The sequence below is a fragment of the Oxyura jamaicensis genome, chromosome 2, assembly GCF_011077185.1.
Source record: "Oxyura jamaicensis isolate SHBP4307 breed ruddy duck chromosome 2, BPBGC_Ojam_1.0, whole genome shotgun sequence".
NCBI classification, from domain to species: Eukaryota; Metazoa; Chordata; class Aves; order Anseriformes; family Anatidae; genus Oxyura; species Oxyura jamaicensis.
In genome coordinates, this window is record NC_048894.1 from 60,045,745 (window position 1) to 60,064,722 (window position 18,978).

General features: G+C 36.9%; 1 protein-coding gene across 2 annotated transcripts in view; it reads right to left on the reverse strand.

Moving 5' to 3' along the window:
• POU6F2 (POU class 6 homeobox 2) overlaps positions 1-18,978 on the reverse strand; it is a 311,497-nt gene that overhangs the window by 270,856 nt on the left and 21,663 nt on the right. The window contains exon 1 of one of the 2 annotated variants that reach the window (XM_035319352.1): positions 3,363-3,495. The exons of the other annotated variant lie outside the window; for it this stretch is intronic. The gene's annotated coding sequence lies outside the window, so the exon portion shown is untranslated. Of the gene's footprint in view, positions 1-3,362; positions 3,496-18,978 lie in introns of those variants that run through there. 2 annotated transcript variants of the gene reach the window in all.

Here is an 18,978-nt window from a genome sequence, read left to right on the forward strand (position 1 = left end):
AAAAAGAAAGGAACAAGTGACCTTGTTGCGCTCTCTGGCAGCTATTTATTGCAAAGTTCATGCCTAAATGGTTCTTATGCAGAGAACAGGTGACCAGCGAGCAAGTAGGTTGGTTAGCATGTTCCCTCTGTCCCGTCACCACATTGGTCGATGTTTGCCTATGGGTTTTTTAATGTATTCATGTCTGAAAAGTGAATTTGATATGACACATGATAATCTATGAAAATGTTAATCAATACAAATAGTTTAAGCTGTCATCAAATGCACTTCTTTAGTCAATACTCATATCGCTGAAAACAATGTCACTGTCACCAGGGCTTAATTTGCACAGCACTTAAATATTGGACTCTGTGCATCAATGCACTCCTCTTCAAATACTGTAGGTAAACACATTTTCTCCCTATTTAAGGCTGAAGCACTCAGCACGCATTTAGCTGAGCCGAATCCTCCCTTTTGAATACCTTGATAGGTCCACTGGAGGGCAAAATTAATACTTAATTGAATCTCACAGTCATCAAAATAATCAATACTTTTTTATTATTTATTCTTTACAGTCTGTTGACTGTTTCAAACCTCTGAGGGAATGGTGGAAAGGATTCATGGCTTTGAAACACTGTCATTTAACAAGGTAATTTTCAGTGGGGCATTAGGGGTTGTGAAACATATAATAAAACAAAAATGGTGGCTTATAACAGGAAGAAAGAAAAGAATTATATTTCTGCCATCTAACAAAACAGGATAAATAAAAAAGCAAGTGCAGGGAGAGGGAGAAAGGAGGGGGAAGAGGGAGAGAAAGACTGGCTTTTGAAGGGTTTTATCATATCAAGAGCAGAGCTGAGCTTTCATAATGCTGACATTTCTCATCCTGACAATCCTAAACAAGTGGAAAGGATGAGATCGCAGATATCATCTTTCATCACATTCCCCAGCTTAAGAACCAACATGACAGCTTCTCTCCCCTTTACACTGTTAATTACTAAATAAAATACTGCTCTCTGTCAGCATTAGATTATTGCAGATAGCAACCACAAACATTACTCCATTGTTTTGTTTTGCCTTTTTTTTTTTTTTTAAAACCAATGATACCTACCTTGAACTCTTCAGAAAATAAATTGGGCTTGTGTCTACATATTGTAAATTTATGAAACATAATCAATTTAATCAATGTGGTCAATCCATGTTATTGTCAGGCTAAATTGCTGGTGATTTATTAACATTTCATTTACTGTATTTATTAACCAGCAACAATCTGAACATTTCTTATATGATTCTGGGAAGGAAAGAGAATTTAACAGATTTCTTTTGCAAATGCTATAAAAACCCCTCTGACTTGTTTTGCCTCATATTCATAGTACATTATTGACAAAGTCACTTACCGAGGCAGGATTTTTTTGTTGTTGTTGTTTTGCTTTCATATACTATATAATGCACTTTAGCAGATTTTCCAGCTAAAGGTCACTGTGAACACAATATTGTTTCTAAGTCTGGGCTGATGCCCTCAGCTTCAGCCATTCAAAACTAATAGCAACCGTGCTTCCATAGCCAACATGAATCGGGATAAAATTTGACCCTTTTCAGGAAAGTATTTTGGGGAGGGAACTAATCCCATCCACAAACTACACAGCTAATCTGAGGACTAATAGCAATTTAATGGAGGATGCTGCATCAGTAGGATTCTAGATTAAACTCTCAGCTGCCAAATTTTGAAGTTGAATACATGAAAAATTGGATGAAGAATAATGTACAAAATGTGACAGCACTGGGAGAAACCTCATCCCTTAGATGTTAGTGGATTCACAGCAACTTCAACAGGAGTAGGATTTTACCTGTTACGTACATCAATAATTTGGCCTCATCTGGAGCACTTTGTTCATTTCTGGTTAGACCAGCTAAGAAATACATCAGAAAGATATGCAGAAAAAAAAAAAACGATAAAGAGATGGAAAGGACTGGGAATGTTTACCTGACAAAAGTGAATAGAACAACTATGATCAAAGTATACAAAATAATAAACGGCAGGGAGAAAATGCAGATCAGGAACTATTCACCCTATCTCATCTGAGAAGAAAAAGGGCTTCCACTGAAATGGAAAAGCCAGAATATCAAATAATAATAAAGATACTTTTCCAAACAATTAGTAGTGAAAATGTGTGGAACTCAGTGTTGCAGGATATCCCTCAGACCTGCACTACAAGCATCCCCATAGACCCTTGCTTGACTTGCAGCCTCTTGCAGCAAATTCAGTACAGCTTTACAAACACAGAGCCAAAGATTGTAAAAACTGAAATGTAAATTGCTGCCCCCTCACTCAAACTGTACCAGCATCTGTAGTTAACCTCCAGGGTAGCTCTGTGTCAGATGGTGAGTGAATGACAACTTTCTCTATAAGCAGACAGATTAGGTACTGTCTAAGTTTCTAGCCTACATGAAGACTAAATAAATCACTGAAATGATGGGTTGAGAGAGTTTGTTCCCTTCAAAAACATACTTTTTAAAAAATGGACAGTTTTTACTCCAGGTTTATTCTCTAGAACTTCAGTTTCTTTTATTACTTAAGAACGTGTCTCTTCTACAGTGGATTAGACATGATTAAAAACTTATTTTTACAAACAATGCAATTCAAATTCCAGCACATGGCAAGTGGCCCAGGGACAAGATGGGATTTTCCTGTTTTCCTAATGGCTTCTCTATCACTCTCTCTCAAAAAAAAAAAAAAAAAAAAAAAAAAAAAAAAAAAAAGTCCCCAGCACCCCCAAGATCTGCAGTAGTTGGTATACATCTGTCACAGTGGCCAGTTACTGGCCCAGCAGCTTCCTTCTTCTCCACCCAGTGAGGACCCGGGTTGTCAGAGGATGAGCCGAGGCCAAGAATTGCATGTGCACCTTTTGCAGATAATCCCATCAGGATCTGTTCTCCTCCCTGCCCTGGATCTGTTCTCCTCCCTGCCCTGGATGTGCTTGCTTTTGGAAAGTAAGAAAGATCAGGTTATACTTTGCAGCGCAACACAGAAACTTCTGTTGATCAACACCCACACAAAGGTTTTACCTATTCATACATAAAATTGAAAAGTTTAGGAATACATAAAAAAAACAGCAAGATGAACTTTGTGAAAAGGGTTTATCTGCTTTAAGTAGAAGGCAAGGGTACATAAAAGGGATATAATATTATGGTATTTCAGACAGGTTTATAACCACAAGAGCAAAGCTCTAGTTCTAGGAGAACTGAGGAATTGCAATCCCCTTATTCAAAATATACCTGTAAATACCACACGTAGTGACAAATTTTACACGCATCTCTTGCAGATACTCATATAACTTGTCATCCATTTCTTGTCCAGCTAGCACTGGTATTACCGGACTTGCCTGTTTTCTATGAGCTTTTGCTGACAGTTCTGTGCAGCAAGTAGTCCTCCCTGCTGTGTCTCTCCCTTAAGGGCAGTTCATGGCTCCTCTAAGTCAGCTCACAATAGCTGCCTATACTTCTGCTCAGCTCCACCGATCCCAGACTTGACTTCTACAAGCTGTTGGGCTTAATTTGCCAGTAAAAAAAACAGGTGGATTTGCAAATGCAAATTACAGCTCTGGTTACACGCCCTCTTTCAAAAGCCAAAGTCTTTAGTTTCTTTTCTGCAGAACTGTACAAAATACAGAAGAACATTTATCACTGTGTTAAAAGCTTTGTCTTTGCTCTTTAAGGGTAAAGGTGCAGTTTCTAAGCAAAACTATTTAGTAATCAAAGACAGCTTTTACAGGAAACTATATGGCTTTCGTGTGAAACATGCCCTAGGCAGAGATTTAAAAAGGGGAGTACAAACTACTTTTATCCTTAACGTAGGACTTGCATGATGATAGGGCTTTATAAAGGCTTCATGCACTTGTTTAGCCATTGGGCTAACTTTTATACTCACTGCACCATAAACATTCCTGGTCTGAATTTAATTATATTAATAAAAGAGAAAAAGTAAGATCCTTTGTTTTCCTTCTTTTTAGTTTTACTTTAGTTTGAAATCACTTCATCTCTGTCTTAAACATACTTTAAAGCATTTTTTTTTTTTTTTTTCCCTGAAAATACAAAATAAATTATGCCCTCCTCTAGGATTCTGATCACACACAGAATTCTGTTAGCGACATACAGAGAGTGCATGTTTGAGCAATCACTCCAATTATGTTACCAATAAATAAAAATTCACTGTTCAGATATTCTAATGATTACACCAAAAATTTTGATATTTTAGATTTCCTTTTAATCAAGACAGAGCACATCATAACCTTAGATAAAGTTATTTTAGTACATAACTTATGGGTTTTGAGTGAGGAATACATTAAAAAAATCTACTGGGAAAGGATTAGTTTTATTTGTATCAAATACCAGTGAAATTTAGGAATGCATTATCCTTTGGTCCTCTTAGAATCTGGTCCTCCTTCCTCTGTCTTATTGCTTTTACAGGCTTTTTTTTTTTTTTTTAATAAAGATTTCTAAACAGACAATTTTGATTCTTCCTTCTTTAAACCTCGTATCTGCAGTCACTAATGCACCAATATTTCTATCCCAATCAATCCGTAGTGTGGCTTATGCAAACTTCTTTGAATCATCCTTCAGATCCCTGCTAGCCTCTGACCATTGCTACCTGCTGGCTGTCATTGCCCCAGAAAAGTTAGAGAAAAGCTTATTTTCTTTACAGCCACCTCTACCACCATTCCTGGATGGATGTTTCTATAAGCAAAACAAACAAGACTGGTGATATGCGATCATTGATCTCCCTTCACTGCTTTAATCTTGTACTTCTGTTTACTGTATTACATATTTAGTTATATTACCTATATTACTCATATTTAACTTACTCCGATCTTTAGTGTTGCCTCTCCTTCCTCATACAGCAAGAAGCTAATATATCCCCAGCTCTTCTCACTCAATATAAATATCATCACCCGAAACAGTCTTCACTTTTCTTCAGCTAGAACTATATTTATCTCCTCATGAAAATCTCTGTAGTGGAAAAGATAGTTCTGTTTTTCTCCCTTTTCTCAGTGCTACTTTGACTTTGGACATCATATTTCTGCAGTGATACTCATCTTCACATCTAACGGCCAGGTTGCAGTTACAAAGAAATATTCTCTAGTTTAGACAACACTGTAAGAAGTTAGAAGTGTGCAATTATACCCATATAAAGTGTAGTATTACTAATATAACAATTTAATTTAGAAAGTTAGGGAGACTATCACTGCTCACAGTGCTTTCTTTTAAATGTTCTTTTCAGGTTAGCCAGTGATGTTATGATGGCCTCTTTTGTTTATTTTCCTAATTTTAGGTCCTCTGGAAGTTGAAAAGGTTAGTGCTGGTTAATGTAATACAGATTCTGACAGAAAATGTTTTTCTGAAATTCATGGAGGTTTTAATTGTAGTTTTAGCAATCTTTTTGAAGCTATTTTTTAACTACATTTTTATGCAGCAACGTCCTTCAAATTGCTGTGTCTTGAGATTTGAATAGTACTTCAACATGGTTTTAAAACACACAAAAGTACCTCACTAGACATACTTTTCACCATACTGAACCATTTATTTTCCCTAATGAAAAAGTTTCACAGGTTTATTGCACCTATTGACAGAAAGCTGAAAGGTTCACAAGGCAGGTCCTCATCAATTTGTTGGTCAGGTTGCTCTGCAACACTAACAGGAGGCTGCAGAATGGAAACATACACATGGCAGCCACACAGTAATAAATGACTGGGTCACAATTTTGTTTTATTGGGTTTATTGCTATAAGCGTATCCTTAGCAGCTTCATATAGCAAGTCAAGCTGTATGCTTCAAACATGCAAGAAAGTTAAAGGATGGTGGTTTTACCATATACAACAGGAGGAGCAACTGTGTCAGCTGCATCTGTGGTCCATATAAATCAAAAAAAAAAAAAAAAAAAAAAGTCATGAATCCAGCCATTGCATTTTTCCTGACCTACCTGATATTTAGGAATCACTAATGCAAGAGTACCCGCAGCACAGAAGTTTTACCCTAAACATCGTTTTTGCTTGTGGAGGTGACCTTACTACTTCTAACTACTTCCAGTTATTAATCTGATTAAAGATTCCTTCTGCTCCTCCAGTTGCAAACCATTTCATCTTTATAGTTTTCTGCCACACACACAGTGTAGCTACATAGCTGTTATCTATTAATTCTAGGTTAACAGGAGTCCAGCCTCTGCCATGTGCCAATGATTTCCCTTATTAAATGACATGCTGCTCATTAAAAAGGAGCTTGTTCATCCATGGACATATTTCAAAGGTTTGTATGCATCCAGAGGTCAAGCGCCAGAGAAGCTGCTATTCTGAAAGGCTACCATGGTCCTCAGAACACAAAATGGACAACAGCACACAACCATTAGGAGAAATAAGTCTTAAGAACAGTGAGAGAAAGGAACCTTCTAGCTCAAGGTTCTCTCAACCATATAAAAGCAGACGATTTTTGAGAGACCAGACGAGCAAGCTCTATAGATCATGACAGGACACAGGTGGAACAGGCAGTAACGTCCCACCACCACCACCCCCTGGGGCCAGCATGGAGGAATCAGCCCTCAAGAGATTTCCCCCCCTACTACTCTTCTGCCATATGATCTTCCAAAAAAAGTACATCACATAAAAGAGCAATTAAATTAAAAATTAGAAGACAGAATCCAGAGCAGGACTTTGACAGTTTCTTCATAGAAGTAGTGGACTGTTCCCTCTGTTCTGTTGGTTCTATTCAGCAGGGAGCTGTGTCAAATATAAAAAGTCATCCAAAAAATTCTAAGTCTATAATAATAGCTAAGATTTTTTAGAATTTGTATACTGTGGGTCAACTTACCAGAGAACTTGAGAAAATTTTCATTACAAAACAGGAAATAATATAAATAAATAAATAAATAAATAAAGTATTAAGACATTTCTGCAAATATATTCATCATTCCTAGGGGAAAAAATACCATTTTACTCTAATGTAATAAACATATTGTAGCTGTCTAGAGGATTTCATATAAAAAAAAAAAAAAATTCTCATTTTCTGTAAAAATGATTTCATATTAGGTTGCTTTAGTCTCCACAACTACCACATAAAGGACACAATTATACTTGCCAAATTATCTTCATACAAGTGCTTTTTCACCAGCCTGCCTGTTTGATAACCTGTTGTTGCTGTTGTTTATATTAACTTGACTTCTATTTTGAAGGAGCCTTAAACACAAGATTTTTTTTAAATCCCATCCTCTCTCCAGCCAATCCTGTGACATGAAAAGCTCCATCCAGCAACTACACCATTCCTTCATCACAATAATCCTTCTGCTTTCCAGAAGGAAGAATTAGGCCACTATGGCCCCCAAAACTAAGAAATGCAAGACACTTCTTGAAGTGTTGGTAGTTGTGGGTTGTGGTTGTTTTTTTTTGTTCGTTTGTTTTAGCTAAAACATTGCTCCCTGGGATTGCCATCACAAAGCATCCAAATGGCATGAGTTTGGCGTAATCTGAATTTAAGTATAGCATTATATATGGTTTTATTTGGCATGTTTCGTCTATGATATGCACACTAGAAAGACAGTGAGAAAACAAATATAAGAGCAAGAATTCAGTTAAAATAACTTTTAAAAAACAACACCTCCATAACCACACCAAGGCTTAAGATAACTTTTGAATGTTGATAACAAGAGAGAAACTTGACTAGGCAACCTAGAAAGGACTCACAGCAACTGAAAGAAACTTTCTAGTTAAAGGAAAACTTTGTTTTACCTAACATTTCAGGATTTCCAAGTTGTAAAACAAAGGAACTAATAACTTGAATTTTGGAAAAAAAATACCATAGCATGGGTTATGATGCTGAATACTGCGTTCATACATAACATGCATTTTATGTATTTATTTTATGTATTATGTGATTAAGAAGGTTGTCAGCAGAGCTCTTGATCCTCTTCATGTTACTTGCTTTAATACAGCACACTTGAATTCTAGGGACAATTATGGGAAATAACTTCTCTTGGCCTGTATCAGAAACAGAGTAGCCAGGGGATTAGGGGAGTGATTGTCCCCTTGGTGTGGCACTGGTGAGGCCACACCTCAGCCAGTGTGGTCACTTTTGGGCCCGTTGCTCCAAGAACATTGAGTCGCCAAAGAGCGTGCAGAGAAGAGCAATGAGGCTGGTGAATGTACATGAAAACAAGGGTTGTGAGGAGCAGCTGAGGGAACTGGGGACGTTTAGTCTTGAGAAGAGGAGGCTGAGGAGAGACCTCATCAGTCTCTACAACTACCTGACAAGATGTTGCAGAGAGGAGCACATCGATCTCTTTTCCTGAGTAAGAAGTGACAGAACTTGAGGAAATGGTGTTGTGCCAGAGGAGGTTTAGATTAGACATTAGGAAGAATTTCTTCAATCAGAGGGTTGTCGAGTATTTGAACAGGCTGCCGAGGTAAGGGGCTGAGTCCCCATCACTAGAGTCATTTAAGAGATATGTGTCCATGACACTAAGGAGCATGGATCTGTGATGCATTATGGGACTCAGAAGATCACGTTGATAGCTTGACTTGGTGATCTTGAAGGTCTTTTCCAACCTAGATTATTCTGATTTCTACTGGGACTGTACCTTAGAGGTGGGGACCCTTATTGTCCTCTATTTCCTTTAATCTTATCTAGACAATTAAATGGCAAAAATGCCCATATATTGAAGAAACTGAAAGCTTTACCAGAACTGAGCCTCAGAAACTAAAATACCCTCTTATTTTCCCAGCTACCAGAAGACACACTGCAGTAAGATGTGCAGCTATCAGGTTAAGAGCAAGAATGCCAAATCATTTTTCCTATGGTTCTCCTACATTGAGCTCATCTGACAACAAAACCTGCTGTTATAACTGCTAAACATACTTAGTAATACCACAAATGTTGCAGATCAATAATGTTAGGCTTTTTATATTTTCTAAGCCTTTCCCACTGATAAATGAGTGCAATTTTTTTTTAATCATTACAGAGAAGCTTTTGGGTTACTTTTCTTCATACCAGGTCTTCATCAACACCTGGGTACCACATCTTTCTTTTCATAGTGTAGATCTCTATATATATTCATTTCTAAGTGAATATATTCCAACTTCAGTATGCCCTTAACCGTCACACAGATTCACACTCCATCCTGAAGAAATCTGCATAAGGACTTGGGTTTCTTCTGCATAAGGACTTGTTTCTTTAAGATGAAGCCCAAAGAGAGTTTCACTTTTTGTCAAAGGCTTTTTATCTGCTGGAAGTTGCAGGTATACTTAAACTCCCAACATTTCATTTGTTAGCACTAGGGTAGGATATGTCACACACCACATGCAGTAGCACTATTATGTGTCAGGCATACAGGAAGATCACTTCAGTTCAGAGCAGTGTAACAGCACTTTTCCTGTTTAATGCTTACAATAGAAAAATAGTGTAACATTTACTGATCATTTTAGCAGCAATTACAGTAAGTGGATTATCAATAAACAATGAATGAAGCATTTCTCAGATCTGCTAGTATTTTCCTACATGGACAATTCAATTCTTTATTAGATACTGCTCAATTTTTTTATTTTTTGTGTGTGTGTGTGTGTGTGCATGTGAGTGTGTTTTCTTGTTTGTTTTTGTTTGATTTAAAAAAGGTTGCCACAATTACTTGTCATTGGCTTCCTTTCACTTTTTAACAAAACTCCTTTTAAGCAATATTTTAGGGTAGATAATCTGATAACAGTTAAAAAACAATAAAACAACATGCAGCTGTAAACAGTTAAAAAACAACAACAAAACAACATGCAGTAATACCTTCTGTTGCTTGCTCATTCACAAACTGGTGAACACACTAGGATGCTTGATTTCACCTTTAAAGAGTAACTATCACCACCCTCCTTAGAGGGCACAGTCAAAAATACCATTGATTCCTTCTGCTTCAATAGCAGAAAAATTTCTGAAGATCATGCTATTGTCATATATAGATGTGTGCACTTACAGATATTGATCAATTTTATATACACAAAACATATGCATTTATACATAGTTATAAACACATATATAGGTGTGTACAAATGGTCATAACACTCCTGCCAGTGAAACCATTTGGACTGTTGCCATCAGCTTCAACAGGCACAACAGACTCGATTCCCTGCATGAAGAATCACCAAGATCTAGGGAAAGGCCCTGATCTTCTTGCCATTGAAATCAGTAACAGAACATCAATAAATAGTCCTAAAAGAAGTTTAGTTGTTTCAAAAATGTAGGTCAACATAAGACCAATAGCATTATGAGATTGCTTAAGTTGTTGTTCTTCAACATTCTTCAATCTTTATGTATTATTTCTAAAAAGTAATAAATGTACTTTTTGAACATACTGCTTGAAATAACTGTTTTTTTTTTTTGTGTGTGTGTGTGTGGTAGAAATTTTGCTCCCTGGTGGTTAGAGTAAGAGGACCAGCATCTCAGGCACACACTTACCACAAAGCCTCTAAGCACTGCTGTCCAAGTCACCTCATCTCTATTCTGTGTAATTGTTTTGCAAAGAGCAGTGACTGGTAAGCATCCCTATAAAAATATGTAAGTTAATCTTAAAACCCTGTCCCTACAGAGCCTCTACTTAACTCTCTCTTGATCTCTGCTTTTCTAGGACTTAACTTTGCCAAAACACTGGTGTGTTATCAACACAGTTTTAGTCCCAAAGCCAAAACACAGCACCACATGGGCTGCCATTAACTCCAGCCAGACGGACCCACTGCAACGAGTCAGATCTAAGAGCAGGGAAATTGAGTGGAGCATTCACATAACCAAGAATTTCCTTGACTTCCCTTTTCTCACAGCCAGACAGCTCTGTTCCACTTACAGGCCTGATCATCCCAGCTCATGCACTTCCTCTGGAGCCAAATGCTGGCTTGTTTCTATCACCTGAACTCAGTCTATCACATGGGCCTGAAGAGTGCGGAGCTCTTCATAATGCTGAGCTCTTGGCAAATTGAAAGCAAAACCAAAGAGACTTCAGCAAGGACCAAGTAAAAGCTGTGACATTTGGGGTGAGTAAAACCATTGACTTAAAGCACATTTGTTGGTTTTTTTGTTTGTTTGTTTTGTTTGCATTTTAGACCAAACTTTTGTTCACAGATTTAAATTAACTTTCCAATTTACTTTCACCCACACTTATTTCATCTATTTACTTCTTGTGTTATATAAACATTTATCAGCATTATAATAGCTAAATGCTTAATCATGGTCTTTGATCTCTGTGTTTCCATGCAGGCTAGATTGTCCTCAGAATTTACGGGGACATTAAAATGTTCTCTTTGGTCATAAAATCAAGTTGGTGGGCAATTACTTCAATATGACACCTTATAGAAGCTTACCATCATGTCTTCACTTTAAACATTGTAAGTCAATGAAATTATATTGCAGCCATTGACAACACATACAATTTTGCCTGTTTGATGTCCCATTACTGCAATAGCAGCCACAATAGTTTCGGAGAAAGCTCTTTTCCATGAGAACGTGCTACAAGTAAGGCATATTTGTAGGGAGCACAATAATGCCACTTAAGTGACTATCACAAAGCCTTTGCTAGATTCCAAGATAATGTACAAGAGTAATACACTCACCTCTCTTTATACAGAATTATTAGTAAAACGGGACCAGAAACTCCAGTGCAGAATCAAATTGCTCACACAAACAATTGATTCATCTTTGCAGTCAGAGTAACAAAAGCATTATTCTCAGACCAGATGTTTAGCTTAGGATCAACACAACTGACATGGGATCAGTTGTGTTATGCTAGGATATGCACATACGTCTTCCCTATAAAGTATACAAAACTAGCAGAAAACAGTAACTGTAACCTCTACACAAGCAGTATTATTTTTCCACTGCTACAAGATCTTCACTCTTGTGGCTATCTTTCAGTTTCAAATCCTAACATACCCAGCATTGAACTTCTGCTGGGCTCCAAACTACCCCTTCACGTGAGAAGTCTAGAAACTCACAAGCCATGAAGTTTGAAAGGAATACTTGGGGTGGGGGGGGGGGGTGGGGGGGGCAGTTATGCTACTTTTAAAGGACTGTGAGGATTAAGCACGGAACATTACTAAGACCAAGTGTTTTATAAAAGGGAAGTTAATAAAATAAGGAGATATTCTAACTGCTACAATGACTCCGAAAATGCTGGATTGCTTTCCAGTTTTCTAGGATCATATATTAAATGTGAAGAAGCATTTAATTTTGTTCCATGCACCAGTTAAAGAAAAGCTAGTAAGGTACTATGCTATAACCTACTTAGATCAATCAGCAACTCACGAGGGAACAGAGTGCATTAACATGAATTGCATGCTTAAGTAACAATTCTCCGGACTTTACCAAATCAAAATCTCCCTTATACAGTGCTTTAAAGCCTTTATGATCGTAGAAGTTTCACACGGCTATATGCACAATCCCTTACGCAGTGAATTATTCCCAACATTGTTGCTCCCAAGTTGATTCCAGCACAGAAACTGAGAATAAGAAATAACAGTAAATTGACGGTAAAATATGAGCCAGATCACCTAGATAGACAATCTAACAATAGAGTTGATCAAATTGTTTGTTTTCTGAAGACAACAACCAGCTGCAGGTTTCCACCGGTTATTCTGTTTTTACAGGCATGAGGAAATAAAAAGTGAATTAATACACATAATGATGATGACAAATTATTTAATTCCACCTCTCTCCCTAACAACAACAAACAGACAAATAATGAATGGAATGCTTTCAAAAGTACCTGGACACAGTTTCTATGATCACAGAACAGGCCAGGTTGGAAGTGACCTCAAAAGATCATCAGGTCCAGTCTTTCATGTGAAAAGGGAGATGAGACTCTCTAGATGAGATTGTCAGCAGCCTGTCCAATTGCATCTTGAAAACCACGTTCCCGAGAAGGTTGTTCCAGTGATTGAGACCAACATGCAAAGCAAAGAAGTTAAAACAAAGAAGATAATGACACTGAGAAGTGACAACAAAAATGAACAACACTGACACTGGACTTTGAACCTCAGTCTTCAAAGCTGTTACTGTATTACTCTCTCCACACACATACTGTGCAGTCACACCATCTATATGATGGCTTTCTCCTGGATGACCAAGTGTGTCTGTATACATCTCTAAGGGTCTTGAACAAAAAGATGACAACATACTGAAAAAGCACCACAAGAAGCCCAAATCAGATTTGTTAAATTTATTATGACAGAGGAACTGAACTACCGATATGAAAACTAAGACATGTTTATACTGCAGTGAAATCTTAGCTTTAGGATATGATAGTCATTTATCTATATCTGAAGGGTATAAACTGGTTCCTCAAGCATGTAACTCAGTACTAAGTATACATACTGAAATCAATGGGACCACTTATATGATCAGATTTTGAGATTGAAGCCCAGCAGTGAAGGCAAATTGCTGAAAAGTAACCCCAGAGCTAATTAGGAGGAAAAGAATGAAAATGACATCGCAATACATACAATGGGCGTTATGCATGGGGGTGGGGGGAGAAAAGCAAGTACTTAGATTACAACCTTTTCCTGAAAAATCACGTAGAAAAAGCTCTCCCGTGATATTTGACATTCAACTGAATGGACATGGAAATGCACAATGCAGAAGTGCACAAGCATGCACTGTTATGGCATCTTCTAAGAAAAACCAAAAGTCTATCACCTCAAAATTGCTGCAAGTCAAAGGAATACATTTTACACTACTACCCAAGGAAACGTTTTAAAACAGTACTGCAAACGTTATATATGATAATAATGAATACAAAAATAAGAACATATAGTTGTTTCTTTTATTTCTTAAAGTCTTTCTTGAGTTTACCCCTTTTGCAAGCAAGCAGTGGATTCCCTTCCCCTTAAATGCTGCCTCTACAGACTCAGCCTAGGATCTCACTATCAAAGTGGGTTCCCTCCAGCCTCATATACCATATTAACATCATTAATAAATGATGACCTCAGTAACACCTATTGTAATCCTATTGTCTTCACTAGGGTTCCGCAAATGTAATTTAGCACTTCATTTGAAGGCAATGAGATTGCAAAGGCAGTCTAGAAAGTAAAGCATACTTTTTAACAGCATCTATGACCATGCACAGCGGAGTACTTTAGTTCATGTCACAGATATAATACTAGTAAAACCTGATATTGCTTAGTATAATTGTTCTGTATACACCTTTACACCAATATGATACTTTTAAGAGCATTATAAGGTATAGATGTTATTAAGGAAGCTTAATATGTTATTAAATCGCACACTGTATGACAATTACATAACTTCAATGAAGTTCCATTTTTGGCTCTTTGTACTGCTTCAAATCCCATTGCTTTGACTGGCAACATTTGTTTTCAAGAGGAAAAAAAAAGAAATATACACTCTGAAGACCAAAGAAAAAACTTACACTAAACCTGAGGAATATTTGTCAGACAATTCCTACTTGCATCTCATAAAGATGGAAAAAGTCCATGCTCTCAAATTTTTCACTTATGGTTACTGCATCTCAGGTTTCTCATAGCTCAAGAAAGCTGATTACTAACCCTGAACATCTTTGTATACTGTAAAAATATTTTAAAATGTAGACCTTAATTCTGCCAAAAAATGAGCTGTGAGTAAACTGTATTATTAATAAGTACTGCTAGTTTGCATGAGAGAAATTCCTACTTTCTCAACCATTTCTGGACTTCATATGCCAATTCAGATCAGGTAGTGTAATAACACCAAATTAAAAAAAGCAGCCTTGCACAACACTGAACAATTGTAACAGATAATTAAGATGGAGGAAGGGACACAAAATCTTGAAAACAATGCAGCTCAAAAGGAAGTTTCCTATAGACCTTCGTCTGTGCATGCACACTCCAACCTTGCAGCTTTGCGTCTTGTGCCAAATGTAAAAAGATCGAGGTAAAGGCACAGCATAGTGGGGGTGAGTGAAGACCAGCCAAATTTACCAGGCATGTGCTTCCCAAGAGAAAGCTGGAGGAGTTCCTACCCATTCACAGTGACCGTACTGCCATCCAGAGGTAGGTTGCAGCCCAGAGCTAGCAAAGTCTTGCACTGGCATGGAGCAAAGACTTCCCTTCAACCCACAAAGCAGACTTCAGCTTTCAGAAAGGTGGACAACTGATGAGGCAGTTTAGTTCTACAAGGGCTTGAGGTTTTAGTGCTCATGCCATTGCTAAGCATGGATCTATTGCAAAATAGCCTCCAAGCAGGTTTTTCTAGTTTAATTTGTTAGGAGATTATTAATTCTAACCCACAGTCTCATTTTTCAGAGCACCTAAATGCATGCATATAAATCTTTATAGGAGGAATTATTGTTAGTTTAAAATAATAACATTGGGGGGGGGGGGGGGGGGGGGGGGGAACACGACACTTCTATAAAAATGTTGAGCAAAGTCTGAGATTTATTTTTGGACAGTAATCTGAAGAAACCTGGAGATCTTGCTGAGTTTCACCAAAAGAACTGGTTGATGGAGAACTCACTAGGATGTAGTACTGGTGTTCACATTTCCTCTCCAGGTTTCTGTATTGAACATTTCAGTTTAAAGGCAAACATTGACAGACAAGCTTTCCTTTTGCTTCAGTCAACGGAGAGAAGGAACTCAGGTAAAGCGTGAGAGATCATTTAGACTATAAGAGGAGGCAGGAATATGGCAGGATGAGAAAAGTGAGCTGCTTATCTGGTGGTGACTGTGACCCAAAAAAACCTGATCTATAACATACCTTCATTGGCTGCATCTGGCACTGGTAAGTGAGTGGCTAAGTACCTTATTTAACTAAATGAATACGAGAACATTCTTACCTCTTGACCTGGACTGAGAATAAACTGTCATCACAAATAACATTTAGGATTGACATATGCAGTAAGGTATCTTACAGTTTAATATTAAAGACCAAAAAAATGCAAAGTTAATTTAAATATTTTTCTAGCTTTTTAATAAAGAATTCTGCATACTTTAGATGTTCGGAATTCTGAAATAGTGATTTCAGGTTTAATTTATAATGTAATAGAAGAAGATTTGTCAAACAGCACAGGTCACAAAGACATTCCTACTCCATTTGGTAGATTAATTTGTAATCACCTTATTAAGTAAAATAAAGGCTTGACATAAGATATCTATACTACTACCAATAATTTATAGACTCTTAGCATAAGAGGTATATCAGATTACTTGGATAGAAATAGCAAAGGGCATTGAAATAATTATTTGGAATCCAAACAGAATTATAAAGTATTTCCTTCAGAAAGAAATCTTCTGTCTCCATACTATCCACTGCTGATGCCACTGAACACTCTAGAGAGATGGAGAAAGAACTCACTCTGGATGAGGACAATCAATCAAAATCTTCTCTGGAACCAGAACTGCTGTTATAACAGATCAATAAATGCTACTTGTTGATCTACAGCAGCAGAATCATGAAGGCGTCTTCTCAAATAAAACCCTACGTATATGTGTATTAACCACTGTGTTTGTGTACATGTCCATTTAAATATTAATTCTAAATAAACTTCAGAGATTATTATTATTGTATTCGTGCACATACATAATCTGGTATTGACCAAAGCACCCCTTACTGCTCCGTTAGCCTGAAATTCTGCAAGAGGAAAAAAACAGAGAAGTCAAATATTAATGGAAAGTGGGATTTTCCTTGCAATAGCCTCAATAAATATGTCGGTTGAGGGGAAAAATAGGACAAAAATAGAAAGCTTATATCTTCAATATCAAAGAAAAGAATGTTTGTGTCAAATCTATTGGAGAAATTGCCATGAATGGTTCATCTTTGTGAAAATATGACCCTTGTAATGCTAAGATCAGGGAGACATAGGATGATAAGTTGAATAACAGCTATTTGCAGAAGCTAAAAAGGTCTATAGGAAGTTTTCATTTACATGTCTATTTTTCCAGTAATTTAAAATGAGTAGGAAAGCGTAGAAAACAGGTTTTCAACATGGTTCATTAATTAGGATAAAAAGCAAAGTATATTAGTGTGAATACTGAAAAGTCCTTATAAACTGCATTCATTATTTTCAGTATGTAATATTTTTCATTTGAATTCATCTCTATTTCCTTAGTTTTGGATCATTTGTGCTCCTGTTCTCTGTGGCCCATACTCTCCTGCTATTGCATATATAGTTCATCTTTCAGCTTTCCTAAAATACTCAGGAAAAAAAAAAAAAATGTGCAGAGAAATATGCAATACCTTTTAAACCAGAGAATTAGAAAAAGACCTTTTTATTAGCCTCAACTGTAAGGTCTACTCAGGGAAGCATGCACTAATCCAGCACCTAATTCTACATCATTCCTTACACAGAACTTCTAGTTGTCTTTCCTCAGGATTCTGCGAGTAGAATAAATCTTACCATAAATCTCAAAGAAGTTTTTCCATGAGTGGAGACTTGGGAACTTGACCCTGTTAAGGCTGGTTGTAACAGCCAGCAGGTCACTGGGGAGTTCAAAATGGGCTGTATATGTTTAACTCAAAGAAAGCACATTAAAGGGCAGCAGTCACTGCATCCATAGCAAAACACAAAACTGGACTCTACTCCTGGTTGATCCTTCATTCCAGGCCTGCTTCACCAAAATAGACACCTCAACATTCAGTGAAAAAAAAAAAAAAGTGCCACAAATTAACTATACTTTCATTCAACTAAACTTGCACATGGTATATTTTATCACGTTCCTGTGTCTGCAGCAGAAGGTAAGGAAAGAAATACTGATAACCAAGGTATGTGCAGGAAAAAAAAATAAAACAAAAATAAAAGAGTTACAGATGTTGAGGTATTTTTTTTCCTCTTTTTCTGTATCCCTTCTGGATTTGTTTTAGATTTCACAGAAAATCTGGTGGCTCATCGCTCTATTGTTTGAGTTTTATATAATCTACCTGCAATTGCTTACTCTTTCCATTATCTCCCAGAGACCTGCTTTACAATGGAATGTGGTAACTGCAGTGGGCTTTCATTGCCAAAATCGTTATACGTGAAAGTTAACTAATATATTTCCTTCTATGCTTCATCAAAAAGGCTTAGCTAAAAAATGTTTAACAACTTAAGAATGCAACACTAAGGACCATCAGGAGAGGATGTTGAGGTGGAGGATGTTTTTCTTTTTAATGAGAATGATATAAACTGAAGTGTTCTTACTCAAGGCATAGATGTAAACGCAAATAAATCATTTCAGGTGAGCATAAATTCTGCTTGAATTGTAAATGACCCTGCTAACAGAAATTAGATTGAGGCAGAAGCTTAAGTTCTCATCAGTACACCTACTTTTCTTCGGGGCATTTTTCAGACTAGGAAACAAATTTAGACTTGAGTTGTAGAAAAGGTATGATTCTGTTGTGTGTGCTCTGCCCACAAATCTTCAATTACTATATTTAAGATGTTTAAGTGAAAAAGACTGTCAAGGCCTTGGCTTGTTTCGTTATTTTGGGATTGTTCTGTAACTGTGATGAAGGAATAATTTGATTTTGTTTAGTGTCATCAAAAAAGCCATTTTTAGGAACAGACTGAAAAATACAGGGGGTTGGGTTTGCTGCTTCCCCGTTTCCTCCCTCATAGCCTCTGGTGGACATTTACTTATGCAGTGATGTAGGATAAACAATCCTTCAGACTCGATATTTAAATTTGTGGAATGGAAGCTCAGAAAATGCAGGATGCAGTCTATAGACAGAGCATTATTGGGGTGTGTTTGTTGTTTTCTTTTTACCTTTTTAAAAATAACCAATCAGATCATTTAATTACCAAATTTAAATGGCTCTTTCATTCACAAAATACAGTCCAATAGCTGACTTGCTTTGAAATTGAAAACAGTGTCAGGACCTACGTTAGGTCAATGTAAATTTGGAACAACAAATCAACTGTGAAGCAGTTAAATTCATAAATATTGGTGATTTGAAATTGGCCTATAACATACTTTAATTTCTTAACCATTTCACAACAGAGATAAATCTCCTCCATATCAGTCAA